At 41.4% G+C, this 27,583-nt stretch overlaps 1 long non-coding RNA gene across 1 annotated transcript; it reads right to left on the bottom strand.

Annotated features, from left to right (window-relative positions):
* Window positions 1-13,473: 13,473 nt before the first annotated feature.
* On the bottom strand, window positions 13,474-26,977 carry LOC144753224 (uncharacterized). Its single transcript, XR_013594250.1, has 3 exons — window positions 26,711-26,977; window positions 25,886-25,980; window positions 13,474-13,496 (listed from the first exon to the last, which is right to left on the bottom strand). It is a non-coding gene; the product is annotated as an uncharacterized LOC144753224 (long non-coding RNA).
* Window positions 26,978-27,583: the final 606 nt, after the last annotated feature.

Raw genomic sequence — 27,583 nt, forward strand, 5'->3', positions numbered from 1 at the left:
GAGCAAAACCAGAACCACTCAAACGTGTGTTGACTGTTGGGGTGTCTAGTCCAGCTCCACTATACCAGAAAGAGAGAGGAAAATAGACTCTGCTGGTGTATGGAGGATGTTGTATCTTTCAGACTGTTGTATGATAGTTGTTTGGTATGTGGTATGAAAGGTATGTCACAGAAGATTGTGAAACAGATAAGAATAATGGGGGGTGGTTTTATGGAAATCATGTGGTGCTAAATTATGAAAATAAGCATACTTAGTTCAACAACAGATAAAATCTAATGATAAATCGAATATGTAAAGGAGTAAATGTGAATAAATATATGTAAAGAATTGTAATGAGTGGCTGGAAATAAACTGTTAAAAGAATACAAATAATGTATGAATAAAAAAGAAATAAGAAAGATGTCAAGCAAAGTATAGAGTGGGATCTGGATTTCTTCTTGTAGGATTTATTTCAACTTGTTGTTGATTATTTGTGCTATCCGCTCTCCCCCGGTCCCAAGACTGTTTTATGCACAGCTAAATATGTGGGGAGCCTCTTTTGTAAATTTTGCCATGTTAGCGATTTTTCAACCGTAGGGTAGTTTATTTCCCTGTGGATCATTGAATCTTGTTTGGTTATCTTGGACATTTCATTTCTCAACACGTAAGTCACAATTATTTTTTTTAAATGTTTTTATTTATTTCTCTGCACATGGTGGTGTATTGATAGAATGGAGGCGTGGAAGATATTTGGGTTTTCAGATGAAGAATTTAACAACTTGATAGGCAATACAATCAGTCTTGATAAGAGGGTGGTGGCAACTCAATTGAATAACAGTGAATAGATAAAACTACTTGACATGAAGAAAAAGACTAAGAAAATGGCGTCCCATGCACAATTTATGTTGGAGTACCTCAGAGCTGAATAATCCCTCTCAGGATTGAGGGTTAGAAATGTTCCTGCGTTATTTGCTGAACTAAAAAAGTTTGGGGAAAGATGGTCCCAAATTGCCAATTGCTGTGTGAGGGATTGGATAATCCTTATTGTAGAGACAGCTAGAGAAGTGATAGTTCTGAATCAGGAGACTATGGAGTTCGAGCAGAAATGCGAAGTATGAGCGGACTGGAAGAAGCGAAGACAAAACTGGATGAAATAAACGTAGAACTAACTAGATTTGATGACCACCATATCAAGAAAAAACTGATAAGCTTAAAATGGATATAAGGTGGTGCAAGCAAGAGAAAGCTTACCCATACCAGATTCCTAATTACTACCAAGACTGGAATCATGAACTGAGAGATCAGGGACAGGATGGAATTAGAAGAAGAAGAATTGTAACCTTCTCTGACACTATGTCTATGGACTCTGAAGGTGACAATTCAGGGAGGTCGGAACTTTCTTTGAATAACCATCCACGTGGTAGATCTATCTTTGTGGAAAACTCTAACCAATCCCCTTCTCCTTTTTTCCTGTATGGGAGGGGCAGGGACAGAATCGGTTTTAAAGACAAGACAGAGGGAGATATTACCAACAGAACCCTCATCATCAGTATGTTAAGACGCTGAACAAACAATATTGGAGACCGTAGGAATTACGAAGGTAGATGAGGCTATACCTATTTTTAAAAGGAAAAGGAAAAGAGGAAGCACAACTGCTGGCCGGAAGGCTATCATTTGTTCCCAGTGTACAGGTCAATACATTCTAACTAAATAAATATGTTCTCGTTCCTCCTTCAGGAAAATATGTTTAAGGAAATTATTCATGCATCGCAGAATAGAAGGTGGAGACACTGATCAATCAGGGTGCAAACCTCCATCTATATTTACTCCAACTTTGGACATGGTAGGGCAAGAGTTGGCGGTTTTTGAGAAGGCCATACTAAGAGATTGGAAAAAGTCACTAAATGTATACTCCCAATTTGCTGAAAGAAGAAAGATAAGGCCCTTCGGAAACTTTAAAATAACCCTAATGTCACAGTTAAACCCTGTGACAAAGGGGGTGGCTTTGTCCTCCTGGATACTGAGGAATATGTCAATAAAGTATTGGCAGTAAGAGAGCATTATCAGAAGACAAACAGACATGTATTTGTGACCCTCGAGAGGAGCATTCAGTGCGTGACAGATAGAGCCTTAGAAAACAGATAAATCTGCAAAAAAGAACATACATTTTAAAAGAAAGTAAATCCTGTAATTCTGGTTCTTTATGGAATTCCATAAACACATCAGACCCACTCTGAGACCCATTGTCTCCTCTATTAATGTTTTGACTGAAACACTATCTACATTTGTGGACACATATTTATGTCCACTAGTGAAAACTTCTCAGTCCTATGTTAGAGATACGGGAGACCTGATTGGCAAGATAGAGAACACTCCATATGACAAGAACAGGGAAATCCTAGTAACTCATTGACATTGAGGCACTGTATACTAATGTGCCTCATAAAGAAGCAATGGAGATGGTAGTGAGATTAATGGAGAGGACCCGGGGCGTCAGACCCAATAAATTTATCATTGAGTGTCTAGAGATGGTTCTATTTAACAGCTGTTTTGAGTTTAATGGCGAAATTTATCATCAAGTGAAGCGAATATCTATGTGGGCATGTATGAAGAGCAGCACATATTCAATGAGCTTGCGCCCTTTTATGAGAATGTGAGAAGTTGTTTCAGATTCATAGATGATATCTTCTTTATTCGATCTGGAGAGGAAGAACAACTAGGTGAATTTATTATGTGACTGAAAGCTAGCAAAAGGAATTACATTTTTGGGGGAAAGTACAGTAAACATCAAGCAGAGTTTTTTCGATATATAGTTTGTGGGAGTGCAAGAACATTCAGAAGTAGCTTTTTGTAGAAAACCAACAGCAAAAAATACTCTCCTGCAATTTGGAAGTGTTCACCTTAGAAGGATTTGGTTCCTGTCAGAGAATTTTTAAGGATTCGTAAGAACTGTACTAAAATGGAAGATTACATGTAGAAGAATTGAAAAAGAGGTTGATATAACGAGAATACCCTAAGCGACTTATTAGACAGGCCTTTAAGACAGCTAAATAATATAACTGTGATGTGTTTTGTTTTTAAACAGCAGAAGAAGAATGAGGAGGAGAGACTAGTTTGTGTCATCAATCACTCCAGCCTTAATTTTGAGGAGATGAAATCTTTTAGAAAAATTGGAACATCATAAATACAAATAAAGAGGATCAAAGATTGAAAAGAACCATGTTTGCATGCCGGGGGAATACAGAACTTTAGGGACAAACTAGTGCACTCCAGGTTAAAGCCGAAGGATAGAACACATCAGAGTACCATCATAGGCTTAGCTTCCCTAAAAGGTAATCACTGCTGTGGCACTTACCACACCTGCTCTACAGCCGTAATAACTGAATTTTGGAGACATAATGACTATCATAGATGATATGACAAACTGCAGGAGCAGTAATGTTGTATACCTTATTTTATGACCTTGTGAGCGTGGTAATGTTGGGGAGACGGGGAGAGAATTCAAGACACGTTACCGAGAACATAAATCCCCCATAAGAATGAAAAAGATGCATGCCCCCATGGTCAAAAACTGTGTGGATGAAAAACATACAGAGAAGGACCTAAGGTGGCTTATATTGGAGAAAATAAAAACCAAACCAGGATGTTCTGATATGAAGAAATGCAAAGAGAAAGAAACCACCTGGATATTTTCTCTAAAAACGAACAAAAAAGGTCTTAATGAAGAAGTTCTATGGATAGAATCCTAGGGAGATTATCAAGGATGTTTTTCATTCAAATGCTACGGATGACTGTCCCTAACTTGTAATCCCTTTGGGAGTAGAAGAAGAAAATACTTGAATTCAGGAGCAAACACTAAACATATCAAAAACAAGTCTCTGGATGCATCCAAAGCGATTATTTGGCAAGTATGTAAAAGAGTTGAAACAATATGTTTTCAAAGGAAAGACATATACTAAAATAATTTCCTGGTATGTTCCACTCAAGATAATAATTGGGGGATTTGTTCAAGTTTTCCCTCTTTGGCATCTTAATAGTTATATAGGCGAATTTAGTTATCGGTCGAGTTGCACGTACGACATGGTCAAGTATGACATGCAGGTGTGCTTGCATTTAAGAGGAAGTACTGGGCGCATGAAAAGGGAGGAAGCAGGTTCGCGTGTGGAGAAGGTGGAGACAGCAGTTACTTCCAATAAGGTAGGAGCTAATACAGCTTGTTTGTCAGTACTGTTTACCCAAGAGCTCTTGATTACACTAGGATTAAGAGTGCACGATCATCTAGTGCCGCTCAACCATGGTACTATTGGGGTAGACGCATGCATACTTTGCGTTGTTTTGTATTTTAGCTCGATTAGAGCAGGAAGGGCAAAACCTACAAAGTATGCTGTGTTTGTTATGTTTGGCCAGATGCTCATAAGTCACTGACAAATCTGGGCAACATAAGGATCTCGATTGCAGGGTCAACATATTGAGTTTTAAAAATGACATTGACAAGGTAATTGTACTCCCATACGTTATCTGACCTTTTCTGTTATCACACACATGCTTTATAACCTTGTTGGGGCACAGATAAAGTGGTCTTTTCTAACCAGTGTATGCCGCGTTTTGGCCCCTAGTCAGTTTGAGCCATGTTAGGTTACAACATGGAAGCGTAATGGGTAATGTAGACATCTCTTTAAAGATTACACGTGTGACAAATGTACATGAGTAACAACTGGTGGGTTGATAAAGATTGCAGAATAAGGTTTCTTGGAGGGAAGATGCTTAGAGTTACTTACATTTTTGGAATCAGGAAGCAGTGATTATGAAATATATATGACTCTGGCCTAACGGAAAACTTCTGTTCCTCTATGTGAAATTCTGTGTTCATTTTCTTGGTTAGCTAGAGACGAAACAGCGATAGGACCGCCGTGTCCTCGACTGGTTTGGTTTTTGCTGTGGATTCTGAGAAAGTGAGATTTATGGTGGAGTCTCTATGCCTCTTGCAAAGACTCACACTATAGATAAATCTAGCCCTATAATGTGAGGTTAATTTCGAAGTGTACAAAGTTACACTTCAAAGATGGCAATTAATGTATAGGCCTTGGCCGTTCGAGTCCATTTTTCCTCCTTCTTTATTCCACAGTGTTAAGATTATCCTTAATCCTTTTGATATGAAGAAACATATATATATATATATAACCTACTGGCGGTCGCCAGTAGGTATATATAGTTAGGATTTTTTCTCTATGGGATTTTTGAAAATTCTATGTCTAATAACTTTGGCGTTTGTGGACGGAATTGGCTGAAATTTTCAGGAAAATGGAACATTTTGTTTCTGAGCAGCCCCTGAAAAATTGGGGGGGTTTCGTCAAGGGGGGGCCGAGAAAAAAGGGGGGTCCCAAAACGTGTTTTTAACATTGAGTTTCCCATAGGGCGGTTGGCCTCACTTTTAGCCCGAACGGCTGAATGGATTTGCACGAAACTTGGCAAAATTGTAGGGACTGGTAGCCCGATGTGCCTTTGCTAGGTCTCAATATATGTGCTTCAGTGGATTTTGAGAAATTAACGTTCAAAAAAAGATATATATCTGTAACAGCGGACCGGGCAGCGCTCCGGTTCGCGGACTTTTCGCGGTACGGAGCTTTGTGAAGCGAAGCTGATTGGTTCTCCGGCGTCTGTGAACATTCCAAACAGTCCGTAGCGGCCGCCATCTTGTCTCTCGGTAGGATCGAGAGACAAGAGGAGGCCAAAGCGAAGGGGCAAATGACCATAAGGGGGCATAGTAGATCCTCGGTGACCCCCTAGGTTTGATGTGGAGGTTTTAAAAGGGCCCCGCGGGGCAAAAAAAATAAATAATAATAATAATCGAACGGCTGAATGGATTTGCACGAAACTTGGCAAAATATTAGGGACTGGTAGCCCGATGTGCCTTTGCTAGGTCTTAATATATGTGCTCCAGTGGATTTTGAGAAATTAACGTTCAAAAAAAGATATATATCTGTAACAGCGCTCCGCTTCGCGTACTTTTCGCGTTACGGAGCTTTGCGAAGCTGATTGGTTCTCCGGCGTCTGTAAACATTCCAAACAGTCCGTAGCGGCCGCCATCTTGTCTCTCGGTAGGATCGAGAGACAAGAGGAGGCCAAAGCGAAGGGGCAAATGACCATAAGGGGGCATAGTAGATCCTTCCTGACCTCTTAGGTTTGATGTACCATTTTGCCAAGTTTGGTGTAATTCCGTTCAGCCATTCAGGCTGTAGACGTATGTAAATGTCCTATGGAAAATTGCATGGGGAAAACACATTTGAAAGTGTTGAAATTTAGAACCAACTAAAATGTTACTTTGCTTTTGTATTTGTGTGTGATGAAAGTTAATTGGTTATGTATATATCTCAAATGAGAGGAAACCACAGCCATTTTGTGATACTACTGTCTGAGGTACATTTGTGAGGAATTTTTGGTGGTGAATTTCTGGTGTTTGATTTACACAGTACTAACACTTCTCCTACTTTTAAAAAGGTGAGTTGTTAATTTGTAAGGGGAACTATGTTGTACACTTGAAGATAATTTGAAAAATGTTTTCTGTTATTTATTTGCAGTCCTTCTGTTATACTAAATACTTGATAAAGTTAGTTTTATATTATGTATTACTAAAAACGATAAATGAAAGTGATTATTTTTTTCTGCAATTTACAGCAAGCAATTTCAAAATAAAATGGCTCACAATGAAGAGACCGTGGCAATTTCTTTTGAATTGTCCACTACATTGATTGAAATTGACAGCACCAATAATGAAATATTGTCACAAGGAGGAGATGACTTGAATGATTCCACTACATTGATTGAAATTGACAGCACCAATAATGAAATATTGTCACAAGGAGGAGATGACTTGAATGATTTTTTTGATCAATCTGTTGATGGCGAATTTATCGAATGTTTGGAGACCATAGAGTTACAAGAATCATCATTGCAGACTTTTAATGAGGAGATTCCAGATGAGATGATTGAAGAGGAAATTACTGATGAGGACATGTTACTAGTTCTTTCAAATTTAGAAAATTCAGAAGAATAAATTTATATTTAGAAATCAAAAATTGTTTGAGACATTATTCATTTTTATTTTTAATTTATGAGGTTGTAGCGAAGTGATTGTAGTATAAAATGAGACTTATAGTATAGAGTGCAACATTTTTATGTTACATGGTAAGTTTACTCATATTTACTTCCCTTCTCCCACTATATTATCTCCAATGTGTATTTGACATCTCTTCTTCATCTCCGGCCTCCTTTCTCTCACTGTGTGTCTCTGATGCATCTTATCGCTGCTATTTTGTGTAATTACAGAAGAGAGTAAAATAAAATAATTCGGAACGTGAAAAGGGGGCAAAGTAGAGTATCCCTCACCCCCTAGGCCTTCTCAGGCGGTCCCAAAAGGATCAGTTTCTGCTTTCCTGAGAGATTATGGTATGAGTTCCATATACCACAATAATTTGCATTACAACATGCAAGATATATATCTCCTATTACCAACTTTTGGAGATATTCGCGCTAAGCGCGAATATCTCCAAAAACTAACACCTGCCCTGAGCAGTTCTTAGCCATGTTATCCAATGGGAGGTGGATAACATGGCTAAGAGCATTAGCTCGGTAATGCATGAATATCGCTGAGTTTTCAGCGATATTAATGCATTTCGGTCGTTTTTTATCGCATTTGCGATAAACCTTGATAATAGCAAGGTTTATCTTCGATAATTTCTGACGATGCTTAGCGGTAAAAAATTCGTTGGTAAGCATCGTTAGCGATAAATATCGCTTAACTTTGGTAATATGCACCAACGTCTGTTAACGTTCGATTCGAAGGAAATGAGGAAGTGTTGAAAAACATTGTTTGCGCCATCTTGCCTTTTTTGAAATGCCACACTTTTGTCGTGCACGGCAGCCATTTTAGATGCCTTGACCAGACCCACTCTCTGCACGCTGTCGATTCGTAGCATGGCTCCCCACCCTCGCAAGCATCTCCCCCAGGCACTGGTCACCCCCGCTCTCTGTGTTATGCATGGGCAATAAACCTCTCCCCATCTGCGCTGCTCTTCCCTGAGAATCACACTCTGTGCCCGCCCGACACCTCCCTTTCGCCCTATTCACTACCGCACCCTCTGACACTCCTCTTCCTCTGTGTCCGATTGTCCAGGCTATCAGCTAGCCCTGCAGATGTAGTTTATGGCCCCAGCTGTAAAGAATCACCCCTCTTCAAAGGAGTTATAGTAGATCAAGGCCCACACCCGATGAGATCCGTCACACCACACGTGTTCCTACTATCTGAAAACCATCCTGTATTGTGATTGGGGAGGGGACCGAGCCTGAAGCGGAAGATTCCAGGGATGACTCTTTGTACATCAAAGTTTTTACATTTATGTGTCACATTAAAAATATATAGCACTCCAACAAAGTAGTAGGATTATAAAACTTTAATAACTTATAAATATATACAACAAAACAAAAACAGTAAAAACATTTAAACAACGAAGAGACCGTGGCAATTTCTTTTGAATTATCCAATACATTTATTGAAATTGACAGCACCAATAATGAAATTTTCTCACAAGGAGGAGATGACTTGAATGATTTTTTTGATCAATCTCTTGATGGCGAATTTATCGAATGTTTGGAGACCATAGAGTTACAAGAATCATCATTGCAGACTTTTCATGAGGAAATTCCTGATGAGGACATGTTACTAGTTCTTTCAAATTATGAAAATTCAGAAGATGTTGCCTGGGGGTGGGTCGTCAGTAGCAGTCTGTTGTGCGAATAGTTCCAAGGCAGCAGAACGCGCTGAAATCTAGATGGCACGAAGGTGATGTCTAGTAAGTTGCCGCCCAGCAAATAACGGCGTGGGGCGCCGCGGGGGTGAGTGAGTCCAGTAGGCACCACAGGTATTCTTACCGGCATTGCAGAATTACTGCTGGGGACAATGCCTGTGCTGTAGCAGGGTCACAGCAGAAACAAAAAGGATTCTGTTGAAGATGTTGTTGGTTTTCAATTTGAAAACAGTTCTGGTGTCAACTGCTATGCTAATGTAGTGGTTAATGTTTTGTTTTCTCTAGAAAATGTAAAAGAGGGGGAGGCAGTCCAAAGTTCTGGTAAAAGGGCAAAGGAAAGGATCGGTGGTTTGAACTATCAGTCAAAAAGGGGAGGGGGTGCAACAATTTTTCCTACCGGGTCACAGTGTGCTTTCACCGGAACTGAGGTTTGCAGGATTCTAGTAATTCAAAGTGAGGCTGGCGCCAGCATGGGAGCGCCGACGTCCCGCGGATACAGTTTCGTCACTCCACGGGCGATCATGGCAGTCATTCCCCATCGGGGGTGTCTGCGGGGGTCGGAGACTCCCGCGGCTCCTCTAGAATCTTCAAGGTCGTGGAGGACTACTGTGGTGGAGTCAACCAGTGACCGGGCCATTTCTTTATGCTGGGCCCGCTCTTGCCAGGTCGATCGCCATTTTGAGAGTTCGGTAGCTACTGGCGATCGCGGGGTCAAATGAGCGGACGGGCTCCACCCTGCCGGGCGAGACGTTGCAGCATCGCCACAGTGGAAGAACCCTTTTCCGGGCACCTGGAGCGCTGAGGGTGCAGGTGGGAAGCCTCCACTGGGGAGGCGGGAGAGGCCTGTTCGCACCGTCTCTCCCTCCCAGTGCACCCCACGGCGTCTCGCTTGAGATTTGTTATGGCCGGACCAGGCGATGAGGACGAGGGGGGGGGGGGGGGTCGGAGGCATGTGCAAGACATCCCCCCCAGTGTTGTCAAAGCCATTATTCAAGAAAGAAGAAGTGTCCCGTCCGTCTTCGGGCCGGGCTTCCGGTGGATGTCGGCCGGACGCCCCTTGCTCTGGCCCCATGAACGGGTTCCTTGGTTTATCGGCTGCAGCCGGATCCCATCGGCCCCAGCCCCCGGCCGTTGGTGGCCGGACCGGGAGAGAGTGTGGGGGGACAACCTGCAACTCTCAAGGGCCACCGCGGCCGGACTGGGAGAGAGAGGGGAGGGTCGAGGACACGGACATTCCCCCACCTAAAACTGTCCAGTGTTGTCAATCCCCCGGGCCGGGTCCCGCTGGCCTCGGCCTCGGCCTCTCCTCCGGCTACACCCTACGTGATGATCTCCGAGGCGTGGTAGCAGGACCCGCCTTATATGTGTTGCTTCCGGCTGGGCGTAGCCGAAAACCTGTTGCCCTTTGGAAGTTTCTAGAATGGGGCGGATGTCTGCTGACTTCTATCTTTCCCAGTTTGCCGTTATTTGGCCGTGGCAGGCGGTGGGACAGACACGTTTTGGGGCAGTGAGGGGCGATGTTTTCAGGTTTCTTATTACGGGCTTACTTCTAACGTTTCTTGTTTCTAGGACAATAATAGGTTTTATCATTACGTATTGTTATCGTTTCTTTGTTTGTTATTTAATAAAAAGTTCATCAGTGGCCTACTGATTTTCGTTTTCCTATTCTTTTCTTTCCAGGTTGTTTCATGCTAAAGTTTCTGTTAACAGGATACAGTGATCACTTCGTTATTATTGCATATGTCCTTTTCACTAGGGGTGCTCTCTTGTTGGGCCAGATATCTCTAGTAAATGGTCCGGGTGAAACAGGTGCATCAATCAGTGGGGAGTAGATAGGCATGACAGATTACAACGGGGGAGAAAGGTCCGCATTACCTACCCTTTCACTACTTGCAAAGATTTTCCTACGTTTATTTGCAAACAGGGAATACCTCCAAAAAGAACTAATTCCCAAACAGTCAATGTTCGGACAATCAATCAATCAATGAGGAATGAAATAGGTACGACGTGTTAAAGGCTTGCGTTACCTACCCTTCACTATCTGCAAAGGGAGAGAGAATATTCCTATTCTTCCTTGTTTGCAGGCAGAGAAGATCCTTAAGAGAACCAACTTCGAACAATTCAATGCTCGATTCAAACAATCAACAAGGGGTACTGTGAACACAAATGAACGCCGCTTATGTACATACACATTGCTATTTTCAACAGGTTGTTCCTAATGTTTCTATTTTAGCGAGGTCAAAAAGAGATCCCATTAGTGGCCTACTGATTTTGCTTGATTCCTTTTGTTTTTTTACACGATTTTTCGCTATCTGCAAAGACTAAACAGAGTATTGCGACTCTGTGCTTGTTTGTAAATAGAGAATGAACCAAAGAGAACAATCAATCAAATGGAGAGAGAAGCAGGCACGACGGATTACAACGGGGGCAAAGGCCTGCGTTAACTACCCTTCACTATCTGCAAAGAGAGAGTACTCCTAATAGAAATGAGGGGTGGGGGGCAGCATTCAAAGCAGATCAGTGTGCATAAACACGAAAATGTTTTTACTTACCACGTACTTGACATTCGACAGCTTATGATATTTGCTATTAAAAAACCATTGAAATTCACTGAAAAAAACATAGGTTATAGACCATATATAGTTAGGAATTAGCATTTACAAAACCTTGAAAATTCACTGAAAAAACCATAGGTTATAGACCATATATAGTTAGGAATTAGCATTTACAAAACCTTGAAAATTCACTGAAAAAACCATAGGTTAGAGACCATATATAGTTAGCTGGACATTTTATTGACATAAAACCAATGAAATTCCATATATAGTTAGTTGCACTAACTATATATCGCGCACCCGCAATCCACTGCTGATGATGTCACATATTACATCATTCATGACATGGTCAGTGACATCACTGATGACATCACTGATGACATCTCAAATGACATCACTGATGACATCACTGATGACATCTCATTTGACATCAATGACCACATCACTGATGATATCATTCATGTGACAATACAATGCATCTCCTCACATTTTAATATAACCTCTGTTTCACCCAGTGTTAAATACAGAGTATAATTTTTGAAACCATTGACACACCAATACTAGTTACTACGTACGCACTCACTGATTGCTACGTCTACACACACCTTCACTCATTCACCCATACAATCATTCATACATACAATCACTCATCTTTACAACACTATCATATGCACTCATACACCTATACAGACACTCACAGTCTGCCACTCATCCATGGAGTTACTCACACACCTAGTCAGTCCTGTAAAGAATCAATGACACTTCCATTTTCTTGTCTATACAGTTAAACATAGAGCACCTTACATTTTCAAACATATACTAACACGTACTTACCTTCTTATACAATCATTGATACAAGTACACATTGATCTGCACAGAGTCACACACCTCCCAGCTAGCCACACACACACTCAGTCTCCCATACAAATACTTGGGCAATCAATCAATAACCCATATAGTTACTCATATAGCTACTGATCAACACATGCAGCAGTTTACAGAACAACAGACATAATGATGCACAAATTAAGACAGTTTAGTCACTAACCCATGCACTCAGTGAGACACATTTAATCACTCACTCATACAGTCAGTCATGCACCTACTAAATCCTTCGTCCAGACACTTACACATCCACTCATTCTTCAATATGTAAGACATATTTAAACTTTACAGAAACAAAAAATCACTGGATGTTGTTATCAGTGATGTCATCAGTGATGTCATTTGAGATGTCATCAGTGATGTCATCAGTGATGTCACTGACCATGTCATGAATGATGTAATATGTGACATCATCAGCAGTGGATTGCGGGTGCGCGATATATAGTTAGTGCAACTAACTATATATGGAATTTCATTGGTTTTATGTCAATAAAATGTCCAGCTAACTATATATGGTCTCTAACCTATGGTTTTTTCAGTGAATTTTCAAGGTTTTGTAAATGCTAATTCCTAACTATATATGGTCTATAACCTATGGTTTTTTCAGTGAATTTTCAAGGTTTTGTAAATGCTAATTCCTAACTATATATGGTCTATAACCTATGGTTTTTTCAGTGAATATATATATATATAGAGGATAGTTTGGTTTAGGTATCACTAGATTTGTATATAAGGGAATATTGGCAGCTACTGCACTCAGCCAAATTTAAGATAACTGGCCAGAACAATTACAAAATGTAATTGTGTGTGTGGGTGTGTGTGTATGTATGTATGTATGTATGTATGTATATGTATATATATATATATATATATGTGTATATATATATATATATATATATATATGTACATATATATATAGAGGATAGTTTGGTTTAGGTATCACTAGATTTGTATATAAGGGAATATTGGCAGCTACTGCACTCAGCCAAATTTAAGATAATTGGATTTTGCACTCTCCCCTGCATGATGTTCACCGTGGTGCATGTATAATTTAAATGAGGGCAATATAAATGGGTAGCAATTATCTTGCTGCCAAATGCTTTATAAAAATAAAGTATAGATAGGTAAGTATTTGTAATTACCTGGGTGAGGTACTATGCGACATGACACTTTTTGCATGATAAGGAAAGCGTGCTTTGAGGTGAAGGGTCAGTCCAATGGTCAAGACTGAGATGTTCTTCCTATTATGTTGGAAGCTCTGCTCCTGTTTTAACTGGAGCAGATTAAACACATTAATAATAATTATTAATAATTATATCATTATAATAAATTATTATAATTATAATCATTAAATAGATTAATTAAACACATCCAGATTGGGTGAACTATTGATTATAATAGGCATGGTATTGATATAATGTTGTTGTTTTGTATATTCCCCTATTTGTTCTACTGATATGTTGTACATATATTGTAAGTCTAATATGATCCTGAAGAAGGTGGTAGAGCAAATATAGAACCACCGAAACGTGTGTTGATTGTTGGGGTGTTCAGTCCGGGGCCACGACACAGAAAATAGACCCTGTTGGTGTAAGGAAGATGTTGTTCCTTCCGGACTGTTGTATATTAATTGTTTGATATGTGATATGAATGGTATGTCAGAGGAGATTGTGAAACAGATAGGATAAATGGGGGGGTGGTCTTATGGAAACAATGTGGTTTTAAATGATGAAATTGAACGTTCGTAGTTCAACAATAGATGAAATCTATGATAAATGGATTATGTCAATGAGTAAATGTGAATAAATATATGTAAAGAATTGTAATAAGTGGTTGGAAATAAACTGTTGAAAAGAATACAAAAAATATATAAATAATAAATAAAAAATAAGAAATATGTCTAACAAAGTATAGATTGGGATCTGGATTTTTTCTAGCAGGAGTTATTCCTTTATGAAAATAATTGCAGACTGGGAGTACTCTGTTGTTGATTATTTTTGCTGTCTCCCACCCCACCCCCTGGCCCTGAGCCTGTTTGTAAACATTGCGTGATTGCATCAGACTCCCGGCAGAAAGTACCACGATCTGGTTAGGGCTTGCCCTGAAGCAGTCAAACCCTGTGCAGGTAAGAGCGGTGGGGCCAGGTGGGGGCGGGGCGAGGGGGGAATTTCAACAGACGATGGGGGGAAAATAAATTATTTATTTAATTTGCCCTTGTGGTCGTCTGTTGAAGCCCCCCCCAAACCCGGCCCTACCGCCCCACCGCTCTTACCTTCACGGGCCGCGGTTGCCCTGAGGAAGTGTAGAATAAAGGGAAGAAGCTTTGCATATTAGGCCACCATGTTCTGCAGCAGGTTACATGCAGAGCTTCACACTCAAACTCATATTAACTTTTAAAAAGGTCTGAACACCTGCCTTAACCCACATTACCTTTGCGCTCACCCTGGTATTTACAGTATTCTTATTGCACCAGGAAGCCCGCGGGCCTGAGCTGCTCTCAACAAATATAATCCATCGCCTGAAGCACACCCCCTTCAATCCTGCCTTTTTTAAGCCATGGGAAGATAAACTAATTTGCCCAGAATAAGAGGATGTTGAGCCAACAACAGATTCAAAGCTGATTTCCCTGTTCCAAATTTACCACGTCAGTCCGTTAGACCACATCTCTGAGCATTTCATGAAAATAAACTGACTTCATACATAAATACTCCTATTTTATCCCACTGTGCATTTCCCAGGAGGGCTGTAGACATTGGAGGCTGGTTTTGAAAGCCCAGTGCAGTTCCTGCTCCCTCTGTCACTTTCTCTAGCTTCCTGGAGTACTTTCAGCAGGCATGGGGAGTCTGAGAGAGAGAGAGAGAGAGAGAGAGAGAGAGAGAGAGAGAGAGAGAGAGAGAGAGAGAGAGAGAGAGAGAGAGAGAGAGAGAGAGAGTGAGTAGAAATAGTGCTTAATGTGTAAAGAAATCAAATAAAATAAGGGCCAGGGCTCTCCTCAGAAGGCCTGCGTAGCTTGCACCATCAGTTGCCACTGCCAATGACAGTACCTATATAACTATTACCCATCACACTGTTACAAGTGTGACAGTTCAGTCGGTTCAAGGTCCTGGAAGCTATAAGAGTGACATGGGTGGCAGGTATTATTTGTTTTAATATATAATAAATTAATAAACAATTGTTGTTCTGCTCATCTTTAAATGACACAAACGGCGCCACCATATGGCAGCTGTCATAAGTGTCGGTGTTGACAGTTAACTGCTGATGCCGAGCATCAGAAACCACTGGCTCAAAATAAGCACTGGAAAGTGATCAGAGAGAGAAGAGAGAAAGAGAGTGTGGAAAGAAGGAGAGAGAGAGAGAGAAAGAGAGAATGGATGGATGGATAGAAAGAGTGCTTTGAATATTTTCGCCTGGGCTAGTTTGTTTTTGGTTCCCCAGTTCGGCTCTGAGAGCCAGCCTAGGTACACACTTATTCGGAGAACATATAATCACTTACCATACTGCTCACAGTTGAACCCTTGTGGCTCTTGCACACACGCAAGTACACACACATAACTGAGGTGGCCTTACTGAATCTCATTTACGGAGGACAAGGGCACCCAGGGCTGGACTGGAAAACAGTGCAACAGTATACAGCACTTAGTGAGCCAATCACTTGAAGGGGGTGGAGGGTTCTCTCACTGAGGAAATTTTTGAAAAAAAGAACCAGAATGGTGCTTTGTATATTACATTTTTCATTTGTGTAGCACACTTCAACCACTAGTCTGGTCTGGAACTCATATACCGAAATGAGCCTTATTTCACTGAATGGCGTAGAGCATTACATGTTCTAAATTATCCCCAATAAACATAAACATGGATATTGTAACTTACCTCAAAGTTCAAAAACCTAATAGCGGGTAGAAATGTCATGTTTGGTGTCTAAGGAACTGTTATTTAAAATACTCCTTAATGGTAAAATCTGATTTTAAGTCACAATTTTGAAAATACCATATTTAGAAAGGTAAAAGAAAATAAACGAAATATCTAGCTGACTATTTATTGGGCTGCCAACTATTTAAGCAGACCAAAATCATGAATAAGATGGTCTACATCATTTAATTTTTGAATAATTAAATGTTGTAGACCATCTTATTCATGATTTTGGTCTGAGTCTACTTAAATAGTTGGCAGCCGGGTCCTCTCAGGTCTCCCCTACAGCAGTAATTCAAAATATTTTGAAAATGGTCTCGATTGGGTCCTACATTCATATTCTTTATAACCAAATCATAATAATGCTTCATTCCCTGTTTATATCTCATTTTAAACTCCATCTTGTATTCTCTAAAAGTATTTGTTTTTCCACAAGTAATATTTCTGTAGGTTTCTTTTTTTAAACATTTGTCTAATTTACATGAACCAAGTTACCTATAGACATATTAGTGCATTCTGATTGTGGCCAAGGGTTCATTGTGGGGCAAGAATGAAATCTGAAGTGAGAGCGATAGTTTGAAGGTAGTGTGACTTTCTAAGTGACTGTCAGTGAGTTATAAAGGAGTTCAGACCTCATGCACATGCAATCATTGCCCTCTCTTCATAGATCACAGATTGACTGCCAAAATAAAATAAAATGGAGTGTGTACATCTGAGTTGATGGAGTGTGTGTGTGGGGGATGGTCAAATGAGGAGATGATTAGAAAACAAACAAGGAGTACCACCCACATGCAATCGCCAATTCCTAAGGGGTGCGTGGTTAAACAAAAAGAGAGAAAGTTCTCCTTTTATTAAGAAACCCCTCACTCACCACCTAGTGGTGACATGCTTCATCATCGGGGTCCACCCTAATGACCTAGCGTCATCAGGGTGTGTTGCAACACCTGATTACAGTGGAGCTGGTTGTGAGTGAGGGTGCGTGAAAGGAAAAAAGTAAGTGTGTTAAAAATTGTCCTGGTTTAACTTAGGAAAATAAGATTTTATTTGTAAGCAACTGGACAATGTTAAAATCAAAGTGGCGAGATATAGTGAGGGTAATTATGAGCCCATGTATCTCTATGTGTTTTCTGGTCTACATGTTTCAACCATAAAGGTGTAGGTTCACCAGGTTTTCTTCAGGACCGATGACCCTGAGAGTGGATGGTGTGCGTCCCCTAAAAGGCGCACCCGGTACTACTCTCTGGGACCACAAAAAGTGGCAAAAAATATGTGCCTGTGGTATGGGCTTGAACCCCAGTGGGTAAGCCTGAAAAATCAAAATACCTGTAAAGGAAAATGAAGACTAATGTCAGATATTGATCTTTTACAAGCCTGTTACGTAGTGCAGTGTCTCACATTCGTGTCTGCATGCTGTTGAACCCAATAGGAAAGGTACCTTTTACTAATATTGAAAAAGTACTGCTTCTCAGTGTGATGATGTGGAAGTGCCTTGGCCATAATTTATGCGATAGATTGTTTTCCACAACTTGCACACATAGTAAATTCTACGTGTGTCAATATCTATTCAATTCACGCGCATATCATACAATTTCTGTGGCGTGATAATGTCTCGCATACGTATTGTGTGGGCAAGGTTATTTTAAACGTGCATGAACTGCCATACTCGACATGCTCCACTCATTCCGGACTCACATACATAAAACATTTAAGACACACAAGGAGTTGGTTTCAAGCTTACTCTTATTAGGGTATTAGGATACCTCATAGGGCGGGGAGAGGTTATCCTCATTGCAAAACGTATTCTGAAACAGAGGTAGGTTGAAAGTTTCATGAATAACGAGCGACTGGAGAATATGGCTGAAAAGACGGTGCCAAGCGCAAAAGTAAGTGCGGCCCGTTAGTCTAGTTGTGGCGGTTACTTACAGTTTTGTTGCGAGGTGGCTGGCCGTATACCTACTGCCGTCCTCCGCCCTGTTACAGTGTGGCTGGGGGCTCGGGGACCGGGATGTAGGCAATCTGCTTCCGCGTTGGGCGGAGTTGTGTGCCGGTCACGTGGGGCGGCACTGGAAACGTCAGAAGGGAGACCTTCTGAACGGTGGCTGCAGAGGCCCAATAGCGCACTGCTATGGAAGGGTTCGATTCCCAATCCGGGAGCCGGCTGGGGGATGAGAATACCAATTAATTAAAGTGATGGCATAATTATGCTAACTACAAGGTTCAAATGTTATGAACCCTAGAGTGTGGAAAAAGGAGTTGTAAACCAATAAATGGAAATTAAAGTATGGGTGTATTCAATGATCTCAGCAGAAATTAGAGATCAGGTGAATAAGTTGTGGATTGTCCGTCATTACCGCACGGTGATCCATGGTCAGGAGCTGCAAATAGGGGCGGGGGGGAAATTATGCTTGTGACAGATGGTGCTGTGCATTTGGGACTGTACAGACGGAGATGGTTCCCAATAAGGCAACCTGTCTAGTGCAGTAGCTAAGGTGAATATGAAGGCTAAGCTCTGGTGTCATTTGAGTACTGAATGCCACGGAATATTATCATTGAGCCCTGTTTTGTGGGTCAACATTCTGTAGACCCAGCGTTGTTCTTTTTCATATAGGAGTCGTTGAGTATTGGGTCCAGAAGGGACTTGTTCAATGACGGTCCATCTCATGTCGTTTGGTGTATGGTGAGCCTCTAGAAAATGATCAGTGAGTTTCGTCGCATTTTTCTTGCACCGTATGGTGCTGCAGTGCTCACAGATACGTTGCTTAACTTTCCGAGTTGTCATGCCTACGTAAGATTTCCCGCAAACACACTTGATCAGATACACCACATTGGCACTATTGCAGTTCGTATGTGCACGCTGTTCCCAGATTTTGCCTTCCTCTAAGTCCAAAGTCTTTGTGTTCTCTGTGAGGTGACAGACACTGCAGTCCCCGCATTTGAAGTGTCCTGTTACTGGTGGGAGGTTCCATGCTGTTGTGATGCTCGGGTTCTGGTTGGCAGGTTTCACTTTTGGTCTGGTGGTGACTAGGCAGTTTTTGAGACTGGGTGCCTTTTTATAAGAAAACAGCGGCTTGTCCCATTTTAATGCACCTGTGTTCACTATTGACCAATGTTTGTTGATACATTTGCTTACTTGATTTGATATGGTGTTATATGTTGTAACACAAGTAAGCGGTACTTGGTCATTTTCCACAGTTTTTTCTTCAAGGAGCCCCTCTCTAGGCTGGTTCCTTGCCCTCTTTTGGCATTTTTCGATGATCTTAGTTGGATACCCACGTTGCTTCAATTTGCTGGTTAGATCTTGGGCTTGGGCTTTGTAGTCAGATAAATTGCTGCAGTTTCTCCGGAGTCTTAGATATTGCCCATAGGGTAGATTTTCTCTGAGAGGGCGAGGGTGAAAACTCTCGTATCTGAGGAGATTATTCTTGGCAGTTGGTTTGAAGTGGGTTTTTGATGTTAACCCATTTTCCTCTTTTGAAATTTCTAGGTCCAAGAAAACCATATGTTGTTTGTCATAACAGTGGGTGAATTTCAAATGTGGGTCGCAGGAGTTTATCCATCTGATGAACTCCTTGAGTGTTTCTTCTGGTCCTTGCCAGATGGCTAGGACGTCATCAATATATCGTCGCCAGAATTTTATGTGGTCAATGAAGGGGTTTGTCTCAGCCCGAATGAATTTTTCTTCAAAGTCATGGACGTAAAGTCCTGCCACGCTTGGGGCAAAAACACTGCCCATGGAGGTCCCACCGGTTTGAAGAAACAGAGAGCCTTCATATTCAAAATAGTTCCTTTTTAATGCCAGGGTGGCACATTGGAGAATGAAAGATATTGGTGTCTGATGCTCCCAATTGTTATTTTCTAGGATTGTTTTAAGTACATTTATGGTGGCATCCTGTGGTATGCTGGTGTACAAGCTTTCAATGTCAAAGCTGAGTAAGATGGTTTCATCGTCAACTCTGATTTCTTTGAGGAGTACCAGCAGGTTTTCCGTGTCCTTCAGATATGTAGGTGTGGATTGTACGATGGTTTTTAGGAAGAAATCACAATACCTCGAGAGTGGTTCTAACAGCGACCCAATCCCTGACACAATTGGCCTGCCAGGGGGAGGAATTTTTCCTTTGTGCATTTTGGGCACAGTGTAGAAATACGGAATTTTAACTTCCGTCTTGCTAAGGTAGTCGGCTTCCTGTTTGGAAATTTTTCCAGTTGCTTCAGCTGTCTCCACTAGTTGGAGGATTTCTGCTTTAAGATCTTCTGTGGGATCTCTGGGTAACGGTTGGTAGTTCCTTGCATCCCCTAGCAGTCTCCTGCATTCTGTGTTGTAGTCAGTTTTGTTCATAATTACCAGGCCGCCCCCTTTGTCTGCTGGCTTGATTATGATGGTATTGTCTGTTTTTAGATTCAAGATGGCATTTTGTTCTGCTTTACTATTGTTTTGAAACTGTTTACTTTATTTCATCTGTTCAATGTCGTTGAATACTGCCTGTTCAAATGTGTTAATCTCGACAGGGATGGTATGAGGAGGGGGTATGAATGTGGACTTAATTCTCAGTCCCGTTTCATTCGGTTTCCCCTCTGTATCCTGGCTGGGGTGTTTCTCAAAAAAAGCTTTCAATTTCAATTTTCGAAAAAAAGCGGACAGCTCGCAATGTAGCTTAAATTTGTCTAGTCGTGTTGTTGGGACAAAGCCCAGGCCTTTGTTAAGGGCTTTGGTTTCTATGTCAGTTAGGGCTCTTGATGATAGATTGGTCACTAGCTCCTCATGTTGCTGGGGCCCGCTTTGTTCGTTCCAGCTCTGCTCTTGGTGTTGTTGCCCACTGGGTCCTCCTCCTCCCAGTGGACATTGTTCCCGGGTTTTTTTCTTCCCCTACCGCGCCTGCCTCTGTTGGAAAAAGGAGGACGGAATTGGTGTGGTTGGAAAAATTGGGGTTGGAATGGTGGTTGCCATCCGTACATCGGGAATGATTGATCTGGTATGAAAGGTGTAGGGAATGGAGGTTGGCCGTATTGTGGCCACTGGTAGTGTCCTCTAAATCCACCTTGTTGCCTTTGTTTTTGGTTACTGTTTCCAGAGCCTCCACTATTATTCGAACTGTTGGAGCTGTTGCTAGACGCATCTGAATCTGGGTCTGGACCTGGTGTCGCTTTGTAATCCGCTTCCGAGTAGGGATATGCCTTCACGAATGAGAATCGTTTAAGGTCTTTTTGGAATTTCTGGACCTTTTTCTGGCTGAGATTATCCCTGTATTCGTTGATCTCTTTGTTGAGATCATCTAGTTTCTTTTTGTATCCTGTTATGGTCGCCTTGATTTGGGCTTCCGTGACTTGTATTTCTATCTGTATCTTTTCAGACAGACGTAATGCGGTTTTGAGGATGAGCACGATCCAATCGTGTGTACAATGCCATGCTATACGTGCCCAGTCCCTTCTGAACTCCTGATCATCTAGGAAGATGCGTGGAGCATTGGTGACCAGCAGTCCCTTTGGTGCCATTTGGTTGGTTACATATTCCTTCAATATTGTGCCATGAAGTATTGTTCTAATTCGATTTCTTTTCATCTCTGTCAGTTTATCCCAGTCTGATGTCTGGGAAATTGTGTTGCTTATATTAGCATCTGCAAAAACTGCAAGGTTGCCCATGATGGAGTCTATTTCTTCCGTCGAGTAAGTAAGGCCTTGGTTGTCTGCCATGATTAATCAGTGTGCCCTGGAGTAGAGTGAGCAGTGAGACAGGCTGTGCTGCTAAGTATCAGCTCTCACAGCTGTGCGCTGCCAGGACATGAAAAACAATGGGGAGAGCAAGGTTTTTAGTTCACTTGGGTGAACGGGGGAATACTCCTATACCCCTGGGTGTATCATTAGAAAACAAACAAGGAGTACCACCCACATGGAAACGCCAATTCCTAAGGGGTGCGTGGTTAAACAAAAAGAGAGAAAGTTCTCCTTTTATTAAGAAACCCCTCACTCACCACCTAGTGGTGACATGCTTCATCATCGGGGTCCACCCTAATGACCTAGCGTCATCAGGGTGTGCTGCAACACCTGATTACAGTGGAGCTGGTTGTGAGTGAGGGTGCGTGAAAGGAAAAAAGTAAGTGTGTTAAAAATTGTCCTGGTTTAACTTAGGAAAATAAGATTTTATTTGTAAGCAACTGGACAATGTTAAAATCAAAGTGGCGAGATATAGTGAGGGTAATTATGAGCCCATGTATCTCTATGTGTTTTCTGGTCTACATGTTTCAACCATAAAGGTGTAGGTTCACCAGGTTTTCTTCAGGACCGATGACCCTGAGAGTGGATGGTGTGCGTCCCCTAAAAGGCGCACCCGGTCCTACTCTCTGGGACCACAAAAAGTGGCAAAAAATATGTGCCTGTGGTATGGGCTTGAACCCCAGTGGGTAAGCCTGAAAAATCAAAATACCTGTAAAGGAAAATGAAGACTAATGTCAGATATTGATCTTTTACAAGCCTGTTACGTAGTGCAGTGTCTCACATTCGTGTCTGCATGCTGTTGAACCCAATAGGAAAGGTACCTTTTGCTAATATTGAAAAAGTACTGCTTCTCAGTGTGATGATGTGGAAGTGCCTTGGCCATAATTTATGCGATAGATTGTTTTCCACAACTTGCACACATAGTAAATTCTACGTGCGTCAAATGAGGAGATGAACAAAAAAGTATGTGCAGTAGACAAGAGTGATAAGACTGTGTTAAGAGAAAAAGGATGATGTGAAAGATATGCAGATGATTTCAGAAAGATGTGGGAAGAAAATAAGTAAGTAAGTGTGTACGAAACTAGGAGACAGCAGAAGGAATTGGTGTGAAGGGAAACACAAGTGATTGAGACACTCGGAAGACCACCTCGTCTTCCACAGATCGGAGCAATATTTAATCTAGTCTCAGAGTCTCAGAACTGAAACATTTTCAACTCTAATTATTTACAACAAAATAGTTATTGTTACTTATTTATGTGATCCTGCTAAAAAACGTTGGCAAAGCCAATAGGTCTGGCTTGTTTTTTATGTCTCATGTCTATTGTTGTGTTTTATGTTGGGATGCAATAACATATAACGCAGAGATAGGTACCCAAATGCTGACCAGTTGGCATGCTTTATTAAACACAGGATTTTAGTTTCCAAAACCCTTAATTACATAGGCCATGCCTCTTGGAAAGGATTCCTAGTTACACTGATTTGGCAATCTCCTCTTTAAAGGATTCTCACTTTTTTTCATCCCACTTAAGGCACGGGCCACCTATGGATGATGACCACAGTGATCTGATCAACACACAGGGCCTGATTCACAACGGTAAACGGTAAACTGATACTTTTGTGTAAATTTACAATTGTTTGCTATTCACAAAGAGATTTACGAGTAAAATCTTAACGAGTGTAGAGCCTCCACCCATAAAAAGTCCTATCTTTTTATTTGCGGAGACTCTGCACTCATAAAGATACTACTCATAAATCCCTTTATGAATAGCAATCAATTGTACACCAGCACAAAAATATAAGTTTTCCTCTGTGAATCAGACTCACAGTGTTTTACCTTCACGCCCCTCTCAGGCCTTCTGTGTGTGCTTGGACACACGAGCTACAGTGCTTCAGCAATTGAAATGGACTCTAAAATTATGTTTTCCCCACTGCAGTATTGGGTTTCATCTTTCTGAATCCGTGAGTGTATATGAGAAGTATCAGACTTAGGATCTGCATTCCAGTGAATTTATCTGGTGCTGTGAGGTCCTAACAAAATAAATCCAGCTTTGTTCACTTTTACCAGATTCAAGATGGATTTTCAAAGCCCCAAGCAGAGCATCATCTACTTCCCTTAGGCCTGGACAGTCACCCATCTGTCATTGTAGTGTGACAGTGGGTTACGGTGCCAGTGTTTGGGATTGTTCCACATCCATTTAGAGAATAGCAGAGCAAGCAGGTGAACTTTACTGACAGGTAGAATCTTAACCTATTGGGCTATGACTTCTACGTGCACATAAGACAACTCCCAATAACTGTGGGGTTTCAGAATTCTTGATGAGATTTGTTATTAGTGATTAGCCATCACAGTGATTTTTTGTGCCTGGCTGCCCAGCAAATAGATGTACATGTAGTGGAGAAGCGTGGCTCAGTGGTTAGAGGCGGCAGACCCGGAAGCTGAGATCGACCATGGACCAGGGTTCGATTCCCCGCCTCGGCAGGTCTCGGGCTCAAAAATTCCACGGACTCGACAATTCTCGCTCCGGTGCCTACTCGAATCACGGGGTCACACTCTGCAACTCTGGGCAATAGCTTGCTTAATCTCCACTATGGCCCCTCGCGGCGGGATGCCTGGCTTTCACCTTGTGGACACCCTGCCGGGGTTTCTCACAGGGGAATACCAGGACGGGTTCCCTAAGCAAGCGCCAGGATGCCCTTTGTGTGACAGGTTTGCGCTATATAAGTACACCTACATTTACATTTACATTCTCTTCAAAGTCAATAGCCCCTTTTTACAGCTCATCACATGCACAGGGGAACCACCTCCAAATGCAGCAGCATCAACGTCATGTACACACATCCATTCACATATATATTGATCTGGGCACAGGCAGACCCGTTCATACATAGACACAACACAAGCATACACACATACACAAAGTGGCCTTTAATCCACCCACTAACACATACTAACCATCAAACATCCTTACACAAATACCCATTAATCTACAGACATTTTTGGCACATGCAATCTCCATTCACATTCTCCATTCGTCTACACATCCATTTGTCCACACGAATTACGCATCCATCAAAATATAAATTCAGCCTCCCACTAATTCAACTGTCCACCAACTGAGACGGCCATCCACTTATCCATCCATTTACTCATGTATCAATACAGCCATTCAACCCTTCGCACACAACACAACATATGTATTTGTAACCAAACGTTCCCCCTTGGGCATATTGGTGCTGAAATAACATGTTTAATCAGAACCATCCACACTTAGCCATTTTATGTGCCCAACCATCCATGCACTTACCAAAACTAGCGATTCTGAAATATACGGAACAAATAGGCAGGGGTGTTTGCTGTAGGCTGTGTTGTACCTCTTATTCAGGGCACCAGTCCTAAAAAAAGAATTGGGGGGACTAACCAGGTTAGGTAGTATGTAATGGAAATCATGTGTCATCTCAGTTCATGATGTCATGATGTGTGGCATTGCATGTGACATCACAGGAAGTGACCTCACAAGAAGTGACATCAGATATTAAGACCTCACGCAAATGATTATCAGGAATATCATGAGTACATTTAAGCACATTATGAGATTTAACAAATGAGATTTGGTGTCGGAGTTGTGCCAAAAAAGTGGCACAATTCTGACGCAAAATCTGGGCCTCAACAAATACATTTATTTTTTTAAGCCCTGCCACAAAGAAATTGTCAAAAAGGAGAAGTATGGCAGTAAATCTGTTATGCTTAATTGATTGCAAAGTCTACATTTTAAAATATTTGATTGGGTTAAGATATCCGCTGTAAAGGTGCCAGTCAATCTCAGGGAATAATAATAACGGAGAGATAACTCTAGAGTTGAACACATTTGTTGGCGAGATCTGTGGTTTGTGAAGTCCCAGATTTGTATCAAAGAAGTATAAGGGTAGTGTATATCCTGCAAAGCACATCATGTAACATGTAGATGACAGATTTTTATTTTGTGTAGATAGTAAAGTGGGTTACTGCTTTTAACACAGAGATCAATAAAACTTCCTGAGCTTTACCTGTTCTGGTTTGTGAAAGCAGGAAGCTTGTGCTGCCGCTGGAGTTTCAGAGAGAGAAGCTTGCACTGCTGGTAGTGAGATGCACCTGGTCCCTTCTGCAAGTTAAAGAAATACACTTTTTGGAACTTTGAAGAGGCTATTTAATGGAGGATAGAATGTGTTGTGAACATCCAAGGGATCTGGGAAAATCACTTAGGGCTAGATATAGGTAATCTCATTTTACCGATTCCTAAATATCGAATTTTACCGATTCGGTATTTAGGAAACGGTAAATATGATGTAGGTAATAAATCGGTAAAATTTACAGATTCGGAAATATTTACATTTTGAACTGAATTACTTGAAAGTGCTGTTAAATGTCACTATCAAATAAATTGATTTGACTTAGATCACATTATTTAGTCACACGGGGAAGCCAGGATTTCAACTCAGGTTTCCTGGTCACACATAGTGCCACTAAGCTGCTGACTACATTAATTTATTTTTCCTCAATCCCCTTAAACACCAGTAAATAGTGTTTTTGTTCAATTCTGTCAGAGTAATACTACACTGTGTTAAATAAATATGGATCACAGGTTCATCTGACATAATATCAAAAACAAAAGGTACATTGGAAAGGCAAGGGAAGGTAGTACATCATATGCTAATATCATTGGTTTTCTCCTTACATAGCTATTCGACTCAGCAGTCGAAGTTCATTAATAAAAAAGGTACAGATACCAGAGGCGGCCGGCATGGTTTATGGGTGGCGGAGCAGGCGCACAAAGGGAGGGTACGGGGGAATGGTGCACAATTAAAAAAAACTTATAATAAAAAAACACTTACCTTGCCAGATCCTGCGTCTGTGCTCCTGCTTTCCTCGTCGGACTGAGCCACAGGAAGCAGAGCCAGGGTCCCCTGACCAATCACAATGCAGTAATGCAGCATTGTGATTGGTAAGCACCCAGGCTCCCCTGACCCATCACAACACTGTTTTGACTGTCCTTGTTCGACGCTCAACTAGGGAATGGGGGCTTTGGCGTGTTCTCCTTGCCGGCTGTAATGCAGCCTGAATGGAGAATGGGGAAAGTGCGCCTGACTCATTCGGGCGGCACGAGGGGGCCGAACAAATAGTCATTGCACACTTAGGAGTTGGCAAACCACTCCTCCCCTGCCTTGCTCCAAGAGCAGATCAGATCCACCCGCCCACAAAGCAGCAGGAAACATTAAATGATAATAACTCAATGTTATTATCATTTTATGTTTCCTTTACTTTGCAAATAATTGAATCCTGTTTCGTGCAGCAGGGGAATAGTACCTTGTGCATTTGTAGTGCTTGATGATGCCTTTATGTCACAGAAAGCATTGCAAATGTGTAATTCATTATTTTAAACTTGCATTACACATAGTATAAGGTAAGCTGACACAAAATTCACAAATAAATGTAGGTTAAAGATAGCTTCCAAGGTATAGTTATTAGAAATACGCAGATTGTACCTAGTGCCAACGTTACTGTTCATTAATAACAAGTACTCCATAGTTCAGCTTGGAGCACTGTTACATTACCTCTCGAAAAGCATAAATGTTTGTCCTCGGGAAGCTTCAAGGGATTCCATCAATTAAATATAATACTGCTTCAAAGAAATCTTTACATTTGCAGATTAACCAATTGCACACATTCACATGTGTTTCAGGCAGCAGGCACCCTGGCAAGAAGGC

The sequence above is a fragment of the Lissotriton helveticus genome, chromosome 5_1 (assembly GCF_964261635.1).
Source record: "Lissotriton helveticus chromosome 5_1, aLisHel1.1, whole genome shotgun sequence".
NCBI classification, from domain to species: domain Eukaryota; kingdom Metazoa; phylum Chordata; class Amphibia; order Caudata; family Salamandridae; genus Lissotriton; species Lissotriton helveticus.